Source organism: Saimiri boliviensis, chromosome 10 (assembly GCF_048565385.1).
Source record: "Saimiri boliviensis isolate mSaiBol1 chromosome 10, mSaiBol1.pri, whole genome shotgun sequence".
NCBI classification, from domain to species: Eukaryota; Metazoa; Chordata; class Mammalia; order Primates; family Cebidae; genus Saimiri; species Saimiri boliviensis.
Window position 1 is genome coordinate 70,899,761 of NC_133458.1, and position 14,948 is coordinate 70,914,708.

The following is a 14,948-nucleotide window of genomic DNA, read 5'->3' on the forward strand; positions in this document are numbered from 1 at the left end:
AAATTTATTGTGAATACCATTTTATTAGTATCTTCTGTCAGTTTATAACTTGTATTTTCACTTGGTGTATGTTTCCTTATAATACAGGAGTTTTAAATTTTAATACTGTCATAATGATTAATATTTAATTTCTTTCTGTTAGTTTAAAAATTCTTCCTAAGACCATAAACATTTTCTTGTGTAATTTCATCTGAAAGTTTTAAGAGTTCACTGTTTAGTTTGTCTTTAATACACTAATCTACTTGTAATTTATTTTATGTATCGATGTGAGATAGGGATAGAATTTAATGTGGTTTTTTTCTTTTTTCTTTTTTAAATGTTATGTAACTAACCAATTCCTCTCCCCCCCAATTTTTTCCAAAATAATATTCAAAACAGTTCTAAATTTGTAGGAAACCTGCAAAGATAGTACAGAGAATTCCTATATGCTCCACACCCAGTTTCCTCAATTGTTAACATCTTACGTTAGCATAGTTTAAAAATAGGCTGTAGTACATATTGCCCTACACATTGTAGATGTGGTTTTTATTTCTACAACAAAACATTAGGGAATTTTAGTTTAGGATTTTTATCACTTTTAACACATATTTTAGAGGTAGTTCAAATCAAAACAGGGTGGTTGTGTCATAAATTTTGACACAAACAGAAATAAGTATTTTACGTAAAAAAGATTTGGGGTGGCTGTGTCATAAATTTTGAAACAAATAAGTGTTTTACCTGAAAAAGATTTGGGAAAGAATCTTAATTTGGCAAATGATGTTTAGTCTGTCCTTTTTATTGCCAAAATATCTTGAATTCCTGTGCAACATTTACAACTATAGAGTTTGTTGATCACTAACTAAGGGGGCTTTGTAGTCAGTTCTAAATTCTAGAATGGGGAAACAGGGAATAAAGGTTTTTCTTAAAACCTGCTCCTAGTTTTGCTGCACTAGGCCAAGCATTCTTTTGTTTACTTTTATTCTTTTCTGTTGCACTTCACTAATAAAATATGCATACTAAAATTTGGAGACTCAGAAGGGGATATGTAATACTCATCTTTGAAATTTAACTCAAGATCAGTGAAAATCACTTCAAGGAAGAAAGTGGTTGGTAGTTTAGACAAGAAGTCAGTGAAATTCATGAAAATGCTGGTTCAGAAAAGAGAGTTTAGGTCAGGAGCAGTGAGTGGTTCACACCTGTAATCCTAGCACTTTGGGAGACTGAGGAGGGAAGATCTCTCAAGCCCAGGAGTTTGAGACCAGCCTGAGCAACATAATGAGACCCTGTCTCAAAATATAAAAAGAGTAAATAAAAGATGGATTTGCTTAGAAAGAAAGAAAGAAAAGAGAAAGCCAAAAGTATAAGGCTGACTCATTTTATTGAGAGTTCAAATTATGGTAAGTTCATTCTGAGAGACCACCTAACACACTTATTGTAGTTGTGCTAAGATTGTGAATCTGCCTTCCGTAATAGTTTCTCATTCTTTAAGACACAGAAATAAACATAATTTGGATGTGGATGTATAGTACTCAGATGTTTACTTTTATCCCATTGAGGGAATGTGTTCTCTTTCTGGGTCCATGAAGGGGCATAGCTTTAAGAGCAAGAATTTCCCAGCGCCATACCCCCTTTCATCTCTCTCCATCCAGGAGATTCAACGGTTTATGTTTGAATTTCCTGGGCACAGGAAGAAACTAAAAGTCAATCACTCCAGCAGAAGTTCTAAGGAACTCCTTTCATTGGCCCAGGGTCTTGGAGAAGGTGGGAGTTTCTCCCAGAATAATAGTTCGTGCTCCTTCACCTGCGCCATCCAACTTTCTAGAATCCCTTCCCACATGGTGGGCGCTTCCTCCGGGATTTCACCTCTGGAATCACCTTCCACACTCCTCATGGAAGCCTTTCTCTTCTCCTTTCCTTCTCTTTTCTCTACCTAAATAAAATCACCTTTCTGCAACACTTTTTGGGTTCCGTATTTTACTTTTGCAAGCATCCGGTGCAGCTGAAGCGGCCCCACCGCTTATTCTTTAAGAGGTTAGAGGCCAAAAACCCACAACATCCAAGAAGAAACCTGGTTACACCATGAGAATTTCTAGCATGTTTTAGATTCCTCTTTCTCTAATCAAGTACAATCTCAATGTTTTATGTAAAGATAAATACTTAAGAATTGTAGCTTATTAGAAATATTAGTCTCTATGATTTTAAACTATAAATAAATTTTCTTCATAATGCTGTGGAATCTCTAATATGGGTTAGTGTTTTTGCTGGGTCATGGGCGTAAGGCTTGAAGAACTCAGTCTGATAGGAGAAAGTGAAACAGAATGAAATACTGATAGTAAAAGGATACACACTTAACCTTGAAGGATAAGTAGTTTTTTGGGTGGATAAGAGGAATCATGGGCTGGGTGCGGTGGCTCATTCCTGTTATCGCAGCATTTTGGGAGGCTGAGGTGGATTGATAGGGAGTTCAAGACCAGCCTGGCCAAGATGGTAAAACCCCGTCTCTCCTAAAACTACAAAAATTAGCCAGGCATGGTGGCAGGCGCCTGTAATCCCAGCTACTTGGGAGGCTGAGGCAGGAGAATTTCTTGAACCTGAGCAGCAGAGGTTGCAGTAAGCCGAGATGGTGCCACTGCACTTTAACCTGGGTGACAGAGTAAGACTCTGTCTCAAAAAAAAAAAAAAAAAAAAAAAAAAAAAAAAAAAAAAAAAGCAATTACAAAAGGGAATTCTGTTCATTTTAAGTAGCTTGAGATTTCTGGAGATACCAATAAGAGTGTATCAGAGAGAAAATGGGAAATAAGAATTTTAAAAAATAAAATCTTGCAAGATATGCTATATTATTTGAGCTTCATTCTGTGGCTTATATGAAGTTCTTGGAGGGTTTAAAAATTGAAACTAAGAGAAAGAAATGTTGGCTCTTTAAGCAGAGTGAGTCCTAATAAAATTTATGTTTTTATAAGAGTACATACTCTAGTGACAATTTGGGATGATTAGAGTGGTACCTGAGTAGTAACTGAGAATTGAGATGTAATAGTCAATACAATTTATCAATGTGAAGAGCATTCATCACCTTGGGCAAAAGGAAGGAAATTCAAGCTTTTCAAGAAGGTGGAAAATACTGGACTGAAACCTCTGATTTAAAGTAGATGGTGGTACCCGTATAGGAGACTCCATTTTTTGTTTTGTTTTGTTCTGTTTTTAAGGATCTTGGTGTTCTGTATTATGTGCTTTCTAACTTTGGATTTGGAAAGTTTCACTGAAGTTTGTAGCGCTGGTTAAAACACTATGCAATAAGGTTAAAAATAGTAGAGGAAAAATCACACCCATGATTGCAAATGCTTGTGTTAACTGAATAAACTATCGTTTTGGAATTTGAAAGTTTGAGAAACCTAATGAACAATATTTCTTTTCTCTAATTCTGAACTACTTGAGAGATAAGACAAAAGTTAGAGTTGTAGAGATCAAAGTATCCAGTTAAATACTAAGTAGGAGGTTGTTACACAAGCCCAGTTTCTTATACCTAAGGGACCAGCCAGATAAATAAATCACTTTTTCCTGGGGTGATGTGAGGAAGTGGAAGGACCTGGAGGCATACACTAATGGATATCTCTTTCCTTGAAAAATAAAGCCAGGGAAAGGTGATTCTTTGTCTTTTAGTCAGTCTTTACTTCTGAGACTGGAAAACATTAATGCAGTGATAATTTGCTACTCTCTACTTTTTTTTTTTTTTTTTTTTTTTGAGACGGAGTTTCACTTTTTGTTACCCAGGCTGGAGTGCAATGGCGCAATCTCAGCTCACTGCAACCTCCGCCTCCTGGGCTCAGGCAATTCTCCTGCCTCAGCCTCCTGAATAGCTGGGATTAGAGGCATGCGCCACCATGCCCAGCTAATTTTTTGTATTTTTAGTAGAGACAGGGTTTCACCATGTTGACCAGGATGGTCCCCATCTATTGACCTTGTGATCCACCCGCCTCAGCCTCCCAAAGTGCTGGGATTACAGGCTTGAGCCACCACGTCTGGCCAATTTACTACTCTCAAATAGCAGATTTATTGTAGGTATAGTTTTGGAATTTCAAAGCTGAATGTGATCTTGGACATCATTTACTTAACTCCCCTCATTTTTACAGATGAGGAAGATGTGGGCCTAAAAAGGTCAACTTACTTAAGATAACACAAGTGGAAGAGCAGATCTTCTGAGTCACCATGCCAACGTCTATTTATAAGTAGGAATACTAATGCATTGCTTTTTCAATAGAAAATTAAGTGAAATTTCTCACTTCTATTTTCTTGTTTAGAAAACCAAAATACAAGAATATTAGAGATAATAAAGCAAATTAGTACTCCAGGTACTTTAAAATGACTACTACCACTTTTATACATTTCTTTTCAAATGCTTTTTAATGCATACAGTTTATATGTGAGGTATAACTGCAGCATCCAAATTGGAATGCAAGAGGGGTCCATCTCTTTCATGGAGAAGGACTTATTTGCTGATTGTCATTTTTATAGAGAACCATTCTGAAAGAATGCAAGGTAAACATCAAGAATACTGTATATTTGGAATTTTTTTCTAACATGAGCTTTGAATAACTGTGTGAACATGTAGTTCTTTCTTGGAATCTAAAATAAGATTAGATCAGATATGGAAAATGTATTTCTTTTGTCCTTCCCTTAAGTTGATTGCATAGTTCACTGCTTCAGGGAAGATAGCTGCACTTGCCTCACCTTCTTCACCTCGATCATCCACCACAGGGAGAGGGTGTGGCATGCATGTGGTTCTTTCCATCCCTACTTAGGTAATTGCTCAGATTCCATTGGGTTATAACATTCTGCAATTCTATATTTTAGAAGCAATTTTTTTTTCTAAATTTAACTTATAGTGTTAAAATTATCAACAAAATTTTGAAATAAAGTTTGAAATAAAATTTTATTCTTTAGACCAATCAATATGCTAGAACCATCTATAGATGTAATTCAGGGGACTAGTTCTTCTGTTTTCATATGATGACAGATTATTCCATACAAACACATGTACTCAAAAAGCCATTGTGAACTAAGCTCAGAAAACTTCAACTGAAGCATGGTATTATTATTTTTTTCAGCCTGAGAAATAATTTTCCTGACCCTCAGCCACATGTCTGAAAAAGAGAAAGTACAGTGGACTTTCCTATAAGCGTACTATGAGAATTAAAATCAAAGTGTCCCAATAACTAAGCTGTCTTAAATGGGAAGTGAGATCTTTGATGCCCTTTGTTATTAAGGGTCAAGCCTTTGGTGTTTTTTAGTATTTAGGTCAATACTCAGTAATCCTTTTTTTGGTGGTGGTGGGACCAATGACAGCTTAACTGCAAAGCATAGTTTTAGTTTACTGCCTGGCAAATATAAGCTTATTACATTAAAAAAAAAAAAAGAACCTGATTTTATTTTGTATTTGAAATTTGTAGAATACTGTATGTAGTCTTTTTGTATTATAGGCTCATCATTGTAAACATCAGTTATCACTATGTAAATGAACATTGAAAGTGTTATTAAAATGTATTTTAATATATAAACAAATTTGCTTTTATAGTATTTGGACTTATGTCCATTGATAGTTCAAGGTTTTGTAATGAGTGTTTTTAAGATAACATTTTATTTACCAAAGCTCTATATTTTAATAATCCAGAAAACTATAAATAAAAAAATCAGCCAGGTACGATGGCTCACACCTTTGTAATCCCAGCATTTTGGGAGGCAGGTTGGGCAGATCACCTGAGGTCAGGAGTTAGTGACTAGCCTGGCCAACATAGTGAAACCCTTTCTCTACTAAAAATACAAAAATCAGTGAGGAGAGGTGGTGCGTGCCTGTAATCCCAGATACTTGGGAGGCTGATGCAAGAGAGTGCTTGAACCCAGGAGGCGGAGGTTACAGTGAGTCAAGATCATCCCACTGCACTCCAGTCTAGGCAACAGAGTGAAACTGAACTTAAAAAAAAAGGAAAAAAGAAAAAAATCATTCATATTCTTAGTATCCAGAAATTATGATGCCTGTGTGTATTTACATAATTGGGATCGTGTGTACATACTGATGTAGTTTTATAATCTTTTCACATATCAAATGTTTGAAAATTTTTTGTGTCACTGAATAATCTTACAGAGCATGATTTTTAGGATACCTCTATAAGAATGAGTATATTCCATTATATCAGTGTACCTTTTTATCCTTCCTTTAGATTGGTTCCAAATTTTTTCTCTCTTTTCAATTTTTATTTTCTTCTTTAAGCTATGTTGGAATTGATTTTTTTCCCTTTTTAAAGTGATGTTGTGATTGATGTCAGTGTGCATCATTTTTGTATAGCTGTGATTTTATTAGATTAAACTCTTAGAATCTATTAGGTCAGTTGATACTAAAGTTTTCAATATTTTTGTCCCCCAGAAAGTTATGCTTGTTTAAATTTTATTCACAGTGTATTAGAGTGAGTTTATCTGTCTCTGCTTTATTTTAAGATTTTTTTTTTTTTTTTTTTTTTTTTTTTTTTTTTTTTTTTTTTTTTTGAGACAGTCTTGCACTGTCACCCAGACTGGAGTGTAGTGGCACGATCTTGCCTCACTGCAACTTCTACCTACAGGGTTCAAGTGATTCCTCTGCCTCAGTCTCCTGAGTAGCTGGGATTAGAAGCACATGATACCATGTCCAGCTAATTTTTGTATTTTTAGTGAAGACTGGGTTTCAGTATGTTGGTCAGGCTGGTCTTGAACTCCTGACCGCAAGTAATCTGCCCGTCTGGCCTCCCAAAGTGCTGGGATTACAAGTGTTAGCCACCGTGACCAGCCTTAAATCTTTGTAGATGAAAAATTACTTATGTAATTTGTACTTCTTTTGTTATTAGTAAGTCTGAATCTCCATCCCCTTCCATTTATGGCCCTTTACAGTTGTGGAAGGAGTGTGTAGTTTATTGTATGTAAGGGTGCTTATTTTAGTTTTGGTATTTGGAGCTCTTAATAATGGTGTGTGTGTGTGTGTGTGTGTGTGTGTGTGTGTGTGTGTGTTTGTTTTGTTTTGTTTTGTTTTGTTTTTAACTAAAGCTGTCCATGATATGGAAGGAAAAGCATGGATTTTTAATTCATGGCCTTGTAACTTACATATTTTTCTGTGTGTCTTTGGGCCAACTGCCTGTCATCTGTGAGCCTGAAGTTGACTGATCTGCCAAAAAAGATGATTATGAGATTTAAATGAGACACCTTTCCCAGAAGAATCACTCAATGTTAGCTGCACTTCTTCTTCTCACCTCCTTATTATCACCTACTTGTCATTTCTCTCTTTAGCCATTTTTGAACAGAATTGAAGGAAAATGCCATTCAAGTCTGCTATTTGCCTGTAAACAGAGTTGGTACAATCTCACTGACCACCCAGTAGGCACTGTTGAAATCTTTTCAATTCTTATGATGAGAACTGATGGATAAACTTTCATATTATATATAGTGAGAAATGAGTGGAAAGAGAGCCAGCACTGGAACAGGCCCAGCCATCAGAGGAACAGCTTTTTCTGCTCTGTATCTTATACTACATACTTTTTATTTTTTTGGTTAAGGACTTGTTCTCTGTGTTGCATTTTTATGCCAACTGTAGCTGCTGCCAGAATCTTGGATGCCCTAAATACCAGTGCTTACAGTGGAAGCCAGCAGAGTGGACCAGACAGTGAAAAAGATTCCTTTGCTCATATTGCCAGCTTATCTGAAATCTGAAACAGCTGTTTGAATGAATGAATCAAGTACATATTCAAGGGAGTTACAGAACTTCCAAAAGAACTGCTTTTATTGGGCAGTCTCCCTGCAAGCATCTGTTGAGTAGATCCTCTGTCAAGCACAATGCCAAATTTTTGTTATACAATGGGAATAAGACACTAGTCCTGTGCTGAAGATGGTGGTGTTAACATTAACATTAACAAATGAAAGGCAGGATGTAAGTACGAAAGGACTAGAGGTGTTCTGAATGAGAGGATAGCCATCTAATGTTGGAGGATATTGTCACAGGGAAGTTACAAAATATTCAAGAAATCGAGACCTATAATTTGGAAGTGGTTTTGATTTCTTCCAAAGTGAGAGAGTGAGGTTTAATTCTTTTCTATATTAAATTGTATTTCTATAATTGCTTTGGCTGTGTCAGGGTGACTTGTAAGAAGCAAATGGACATTTGAGTACAACTACACTTTTGTTTAAGACACATATGATATGTATTTACCTTCCTGATATCAATATGGCAGGTGAAGATGACATGACAATGGGTTTTGGTAGACTTGAGCTCTTATACATGGGATGGTTTTTTGATTTTTGTGTGCTTTTTTTTTTTTTTTTTTTTTTTTTTTTTGGCTTGGGAGAGTACAGACACGAACAGATGGAGTTTCTCAGGATAGACCACCCTGAGCAGAATGCAAAACTGTAAAAGTGACTGCTGTATTTTAATCAGCAAATCTGCCATAGTTGTGGGACATTAAAGCCTTAATTGGCCCTACTCACCTAAAGATAGATGCTGTACTCAAGGCTGCAAAGGGAGCCAGTCACTTTTATATATTTACATATTAAAATCCATTCTCCAGCAACAATTGAAATACTTACATAAGTATTTTAATTCTTCTTGCCAGCTCTTTATTTCACCCTGATAACCCAAATAATACACTTTCATCCACATCAGTAAAGCTAATTACCCTTGACTGTACTATTTCCAATACAATTTTATTTTAGCATTTCAAAATATATTTAAAAAGTAAATTATAAGTTCTTCAAAATTAGATTGTCTACTTAGTCACATTAAAATGATCAAAAAACAGAAGCATTATAAAACTTCTTGCCAGGAACAAAACAACCTAATCCTTAAAAAGAAGAGTAGAAGTTTTTTTTTGTTTTGTTTTTGTTTTATATTGTCTACCATACGATACAAAAATTAATTTTGGTACTATTAATAAATGTTTCTTTTTTGGTAATACTTGATTCCTGACACAAATAATCATTAAGTCTTTGCTATTAAGTCATGTCTTCTAGAATACAGCCTGAATTGTGTATAAGACTTGTTTTGAAGTTATAAATTTTATTATTATCCTTTGGTGAGTTGTTGCCTCTCACAGGTTTCTTTTCTTTGGTTCAGAAGTGGTTTGGATTTAAGGTACCAACCTTATATGGTTCACTGACAATTAATAAAAGACCCATTGCTTCTAAAACATTGTATTGTGAACATTAACTGATAGATAAGACTCTGCCTCACTCCAGAGCAGCTGACTTTATTTGAATAAAAACTGTGGTCATAGATAAATACAATATATAGCATAATGTAATAAATCTATAAGAGAGACCAAAAAATATGAAAGAAAGCTTAACAAACACATAACAAAATAGTAACAACTTTTGCATGATAGGGTGAATGAAAGAAAGAGTAGCGTTAAGTAAAGGCTGGTCTTGTATGCTGGAGCCAGATCTTAGAGAACTTTGGATGTCTGTCTGCATGTTTCAACTGTATTCTCTAGGTAATATGGAGAAACTTAAGAGGTATTTTTGTGTTCGTTTCCATCTCCATTAGAAAGTAGTATTTGCTCATTATATAGAATTTGGAAAGTACGAAAAAGTATATACAAGAAATTTAAAATCATTTATAAATTCATTCTCTCTGTCCATCCCATCTTCCAGTGCTGTTTCCTGACCCACAGTGATGTGATTAGAGCCAGGCTTTAAGAATGGCACTTACGTGTGGTGTACCATAAGTTGCTGGATAACTTATTAGGAATCATAGTAGGCAGAGGGAATAGGAAGGAATGAGTAGAAAAAGAATCCTTTTAAAAATAGAAATAGGCTGGGCATGGTGGCTCATGCCTATAATCTCAGCACTTTGGGAGGCAGAGGCAGATGGATCATTTGAGGTCAGGAGCTTGAGACCAGCCTGGCCAAAGTGGTGAAATTCCATCTCTACTAAAAATACAAAAATTAGCTAGGCATGGTGGCAGGATTTTATAATCCCAGCTACCTGGGAGGCCAAGGCAGGAGAATTGCTTGAACCCAGGCGGAGGTGGTTGCAGTTGCAGTGAGCTGAGATCACGCCACTGCACTCCAGCCTGGGCAACAGAGGGAAACTTCATCTCAAAAAAAAGGATAGGAACAAAAGGCTATTTTTACTAATTTCATGTATGTGTAGGAGGTGAAGAGGAAGTTTTGTTGTGTGATTTACTGCCCTTTCAAGCCTGTGTGGCCAGAAGGATCCTGTTGTCCTCTCACATGAGAGACTTTACAGAAGACAGAATGGGAGACACTATAATTTTGCTTTTGGGTACTTTAAATTTGAGGGTGCTATTAAGGCATCTAATTGGTCCAGAAGTATGAACTGTCTATACAGAATCAGGAACCCAGGTAGGAAGTGCAGATGATTGCTACATTTTCTTTTTTGCTTACAGAGCATTCACTTATTTATTTTAACAGAGAAATTACCAGTTTTCTTTTTGTACTTTTATGTGGATGGTTGCTGAGGCTGTTGACAACTGATTAAGAAGTATGGTGGTTCACACAATATTTACAAAACCATTCGTTCAATTAAAAGATATATGAGGTCAAAGTTAATGTGATTCAAGGTCTGTGATCCCCAGGTTCAACCATTAATCCTATGCTGACGGAAGTCGTGGCAGTTTTCACTTCAAAAACACTAAGAATAATGTGATAACACTGTCCTCGACATGTTTTAACAAAGATAGTTTATTATCTTGTTTCCTGTAAAGGATTTCCACCCTTCAAGTTTTTCCAATAAGTAAGGGGAACATGAGACAGATACCATTTGTAGATTTAGCTGTATGTTGACATTTTTAGTCATGATCTCGAATTGGTTCATTACATTTGACTGTAGTTCTTGAAGAAGTTTAAATGGAAGGGACAATCTGTTTATAAGAAAACAATCTTTCCTGCTTTATAAGGGTAACGTGATTATTTTTTAACTTGGATGATAGCTGCCCAGAATGCAGTGAAGATTTTTTGTAAGTCTAGTCTTAGGTTTACAAGCTCAGCCTTGTACCACAACATCAGTGTCCTCATGTATATATGCATTCCCTAACAATTAGTTGTTTGTGCTTGTCTTGTTTTGCAGTTTTTTCCCCCCCACCATGTGATGTCTGGCCTCAGCTTGAGTTTAAAAATGAAGCACATTTTACTTGTGACCTTTACAGAAATTAAAATTTTTGGTTGCACTGCATATGTCTCAGTGCTAGAAATGCTTGCTAAAACATTTTTTTAAAACCTGTATCAGCATTTGAAGCTATTTGAGATTATATAAAATTGTGCAACCTTTGTTTTATTATTTGACTCTTAGTAGATAGTGCTAAACCTCAAGTATGAATTCTCTTTTTATGAGACCCAGCACACATAATGGATTTTAGATAGGCCTTTACAATGCATGTATTTTACATAATTCACCCTAAAAACTTAAGAGATGTGTTTGGAAAGGAAGGGCTTTTGTTGCTGTAATTCTCCCTCATGTGTCTGACTGATTCTGCAGTAGGAGCTGTAGTTCTCACAACCTTTGTTTCCTTGTGGCCTTCTGAGATTCACACTGCCTTTGTTCTTTTTGCAAGGACATTGCAATCATATTCTTGCCTGCCTTCCGCTGTTGCACAAATGACTGGCCCCATCACAAGGATCATTTGAGAAAAATCTCTTAGTATTCTGAGAGGCCTAAACTCCCAGTGAAAAATCCTCCAAAAGGGCTGAAAGATAGAGGTTTCCTAGAACTCCTGGCTCCTCTCTTTCTTTTTAGTTCTGGTTCTCTCTAATCTTCATAAACTCCCCTTCTCTGAAAGACAAATGCTTCTAGGGACTCTGCATTGCATGTGGATTTTACTCACAAAAACTGTGCCACAGAGCTCCCTTACCTATTTTTGTACCATCTCTTCCCATTCATTCACCGCTGTGGCCTTGGCCATGTTGGCTTACTTCCTGTCCTGTTATTCTGTTCTTCTGTCTGATTTCTGCCATGCACACACTAGTCTTCCTCTCAGAATGCCTGCCACAGATACCACCCCAACCCTGCTTTATTATTTGCTAACTCTAACCATTGTTGGCTGAAGTCTTTGCTTTCAGATTTGCCTGATAAATTCTTACTTGTTCACTTGCCCTGCCGGCTAGGCTTAGATGTCTCTACTGTGTGCTCCCATAGCATGGCCCACATCCCTTTATTGCAGCCTTTATGTTGTTTATAATTATAATCACAGGTCTGAGACTAGTAAAGTACTTTTTTTTTTTTCGGTCACCCAGGCTGGAGTGCAGTGGTACAATCTCATCTTACTGCAACCTCTGCCTCCTAGATTCAAGCAATTCTCCTTCCTCACCCTCCTGAGTAGCTGGGCGCCTGCCACCATGCCCAGTTATTTATTTATTTATTTATTTATTTATTTTTGTATTTTTAATAGAAAAGGGGTTTCACCATGTTGACCAGGCTGTTCCTGAACTCCTAACCTCAGGTGATCCACCCATTTTTGCCTCCTAAAGTAGTGGGATTACAGCTATGTTCTACCACCCCCAGCCTAATAAGGTATTTTCAATACTGCCAACCAGTGAACTGGTGCTTAATAACGATTTGAAGTAAGAATCAATGGATCAAAAGAGAAGGTGTGAAGGGTAGTTTCTATATCTGTATTCAGTATTCACAGGCTCGGTAGTTTTAGAAGGCTGTATTCCCTGCTTTGACTTTTTCACTATTTCTTAAGTGCTACCGTTCTTTTAGTCTCTAAACCAAAACCATTTATATTGAGATGTGGTACATTACATATGCATATATGTGTGTGTATATTTGAAACCAAAAGTTCTGAAGTACAGTATGTCCTCTTACTATTTATAATGAGTGCTGATGTTTTTCTATTCTCTCCTTTTCTGTTTTACTTTCCCTGATGCTCTTTATGACCTATTAGATTGATTCAAAACCTCTATAGGTTACAGTCAGCACTTTGCAAACTACTGCTCTAAATTACTGTACCTTTTCTATGAGGAAGAGTTGAACTGTTGGTGTATTAGTCAGGGTCAACCAAAGAAGCAGCTCCAGTAGAAGGTACCTTTTAGGAGAAATGTATCACAAGGAATTGATTTATGCAAATGTGGGGTCTGGCTATGAAGGTCTGAAATCTGTAGGGCAGGCAGTGAAGATGAGACTGGAAGACTCAAGCACAGTTGAAGCTGCTGTCACAGGCAGAATTTCTTTTGTCTTCAGGAAACTTAGCTCTGCTCTTCAGGCCTTTCAACTGATTGAATCAGGCCCACCCAGATTATTTAGGACAATTTCCCTTACTTGAAGTCAACTGATTTTGGACTTTAATCACGTCTATAGCGTACCTTCAAAGTGCCACTTGGATTAATGTTTGATTGAATAACTGGGAAGTGTAGCCTAGTCATGTCGACATATGGAAAGATCATCATAGCTTTGCGCAGTGGCAATATCGCAGCCAATGAGGTTTATCTTACGTGTGATTATAGCTTTGAAAACTTTTCGCAATACCCTGCTGTGATGACTTACTATGTAGTCGGCATTAACATTTTTTGGCAGTCTCTATGGAAACTGAATAAAAATAAATTTAAAAAAATGTTAAAAAAAAAAAAAAAAAAGACCATCATAATATTGTGAAGAGCCTGGTCATCAACTTTTTTTTTTTTTTTTTTTTTTGAGATGAAGTCTTGCTCTGTCACCCAGGCTGTAGTACAGTGGTGCAGTCTCGGCTCACTGCAACCTCCGCCTCCTGGGTTCACGCAGTTCTCCTGCTTCAGCCTCCTGAGTAGCTGGGAATACAGGCGCACACCACCATGCCCAGCTAATTTTTGTATTTTAAGAGACCAGGTTTCACCACATTGATCAGGCTGGTCTCAAACTCCTGCCATCATGATACGCGTGCCTTGTGCCTCCCAAAGTGCTGGGATGACAGGAGTAAGCTATTGTGCTCCGCCACAACCATTTTAATGTAAGGAGTAGGAATCCATTTTAGTTTGCCTGCTGCTTTATTATCACATTCCTTTCTTCCTCTGCACTAATGTTAACCCTCTTGAGATCCTCACCCACTTGTTTGGCTGATAATGCAGCCTCATCCATATTTTGGCATTCTCTTCCACTACCCTGAGTAAATATACAGTTCCTGGGAGTTTTACAGAGATCCTTGTCCTGAGAGCCCCTTTGACTTTAGCTCACAGTTGTTTCTGATGACCTCCTTGAACAAACAGTTAAATTCTTTTTAAGGCTGTTTCATTGTTTCCAGGCAAAATTTGGGCTTGAGGTGCTCTTCCCAAGGTACTCAAGACCTCAGAGTTGAGTGTTTGCTTTTCGTGATATTGTTTACCCCACTAACCCTTCCATTCACCCCTGGGGGATTGCATGGGAGAGTGTAAACTTCTGTACTGGAGAAACTTAAAAGTCACACTTTGCATTTTCACACTCAAGAGAAGCTCTCAAACCCTCTTTGGTGTGGCTGGCATCCCCATATCCCCATTTCCATTCTTTAATCTCACTGCATGTGCACACTCATACACCTCATATTACTCCACTGCATGTGCACACTCATACACCTCATATTACTCCTCTCCATCTGTTTTCTTATTTGGACAATTTAGAATAATTTTCCTCTATGGGCCTTTAGAAACACAGTGCTGGCAGTTGTAGTAAAAGAAGCAGGAAGGACCAACTGCTGAGACAAATGCTATAACAAAAATTGATTTACTAACTTAACTTGCTGCATCTGTACAAGAGTATTTACTTCTTGGAATGAGGAGTCAGTGATTTCACCTAGGAGATTGTCCAGTGCCCCCTGATGGGTGCCAATTGGGTTAATTAGTTAAATGTTTCTGTGATGAGGACAGCTGTCCAGTGGAAACTAGACCAAGGCCACCAATTTATTTCATGCTGGCCATCATTTGTCAGTTAGCAAAACATATGTCTCCATTTTAAAACTCTGGCTGAACTGAAAGAGAACATCTTTAATTTCTCATGG

At 37.0% G+C, this 14,948-nt stretch overlaps 1 protein-coding gene and 1 non-coding gene across 12 annotated transcripts in view; both read left to right on the top strand.

Moving 5' to 3' along the window:
• The window catches only part of PPP1R9A (protein phosphatase 1 regulatory subunit 9A), a 339,268-nt gene that overhangs the window by 154,273 nt on the left and 170,047 nt on the right, over positions 1-14,948 (top strand). The gene's annotated exons all lie outside the window — the stretch shown is intronic.
• Positions 13,393-13,531, top strand: LOC120365564 (U4 spliceosomal RNA). The gene has a single exon (XR_005580468.1). It is a non-coding gene; the product is annotated as a U4 spliceosomal RNA (small nuclear RNA).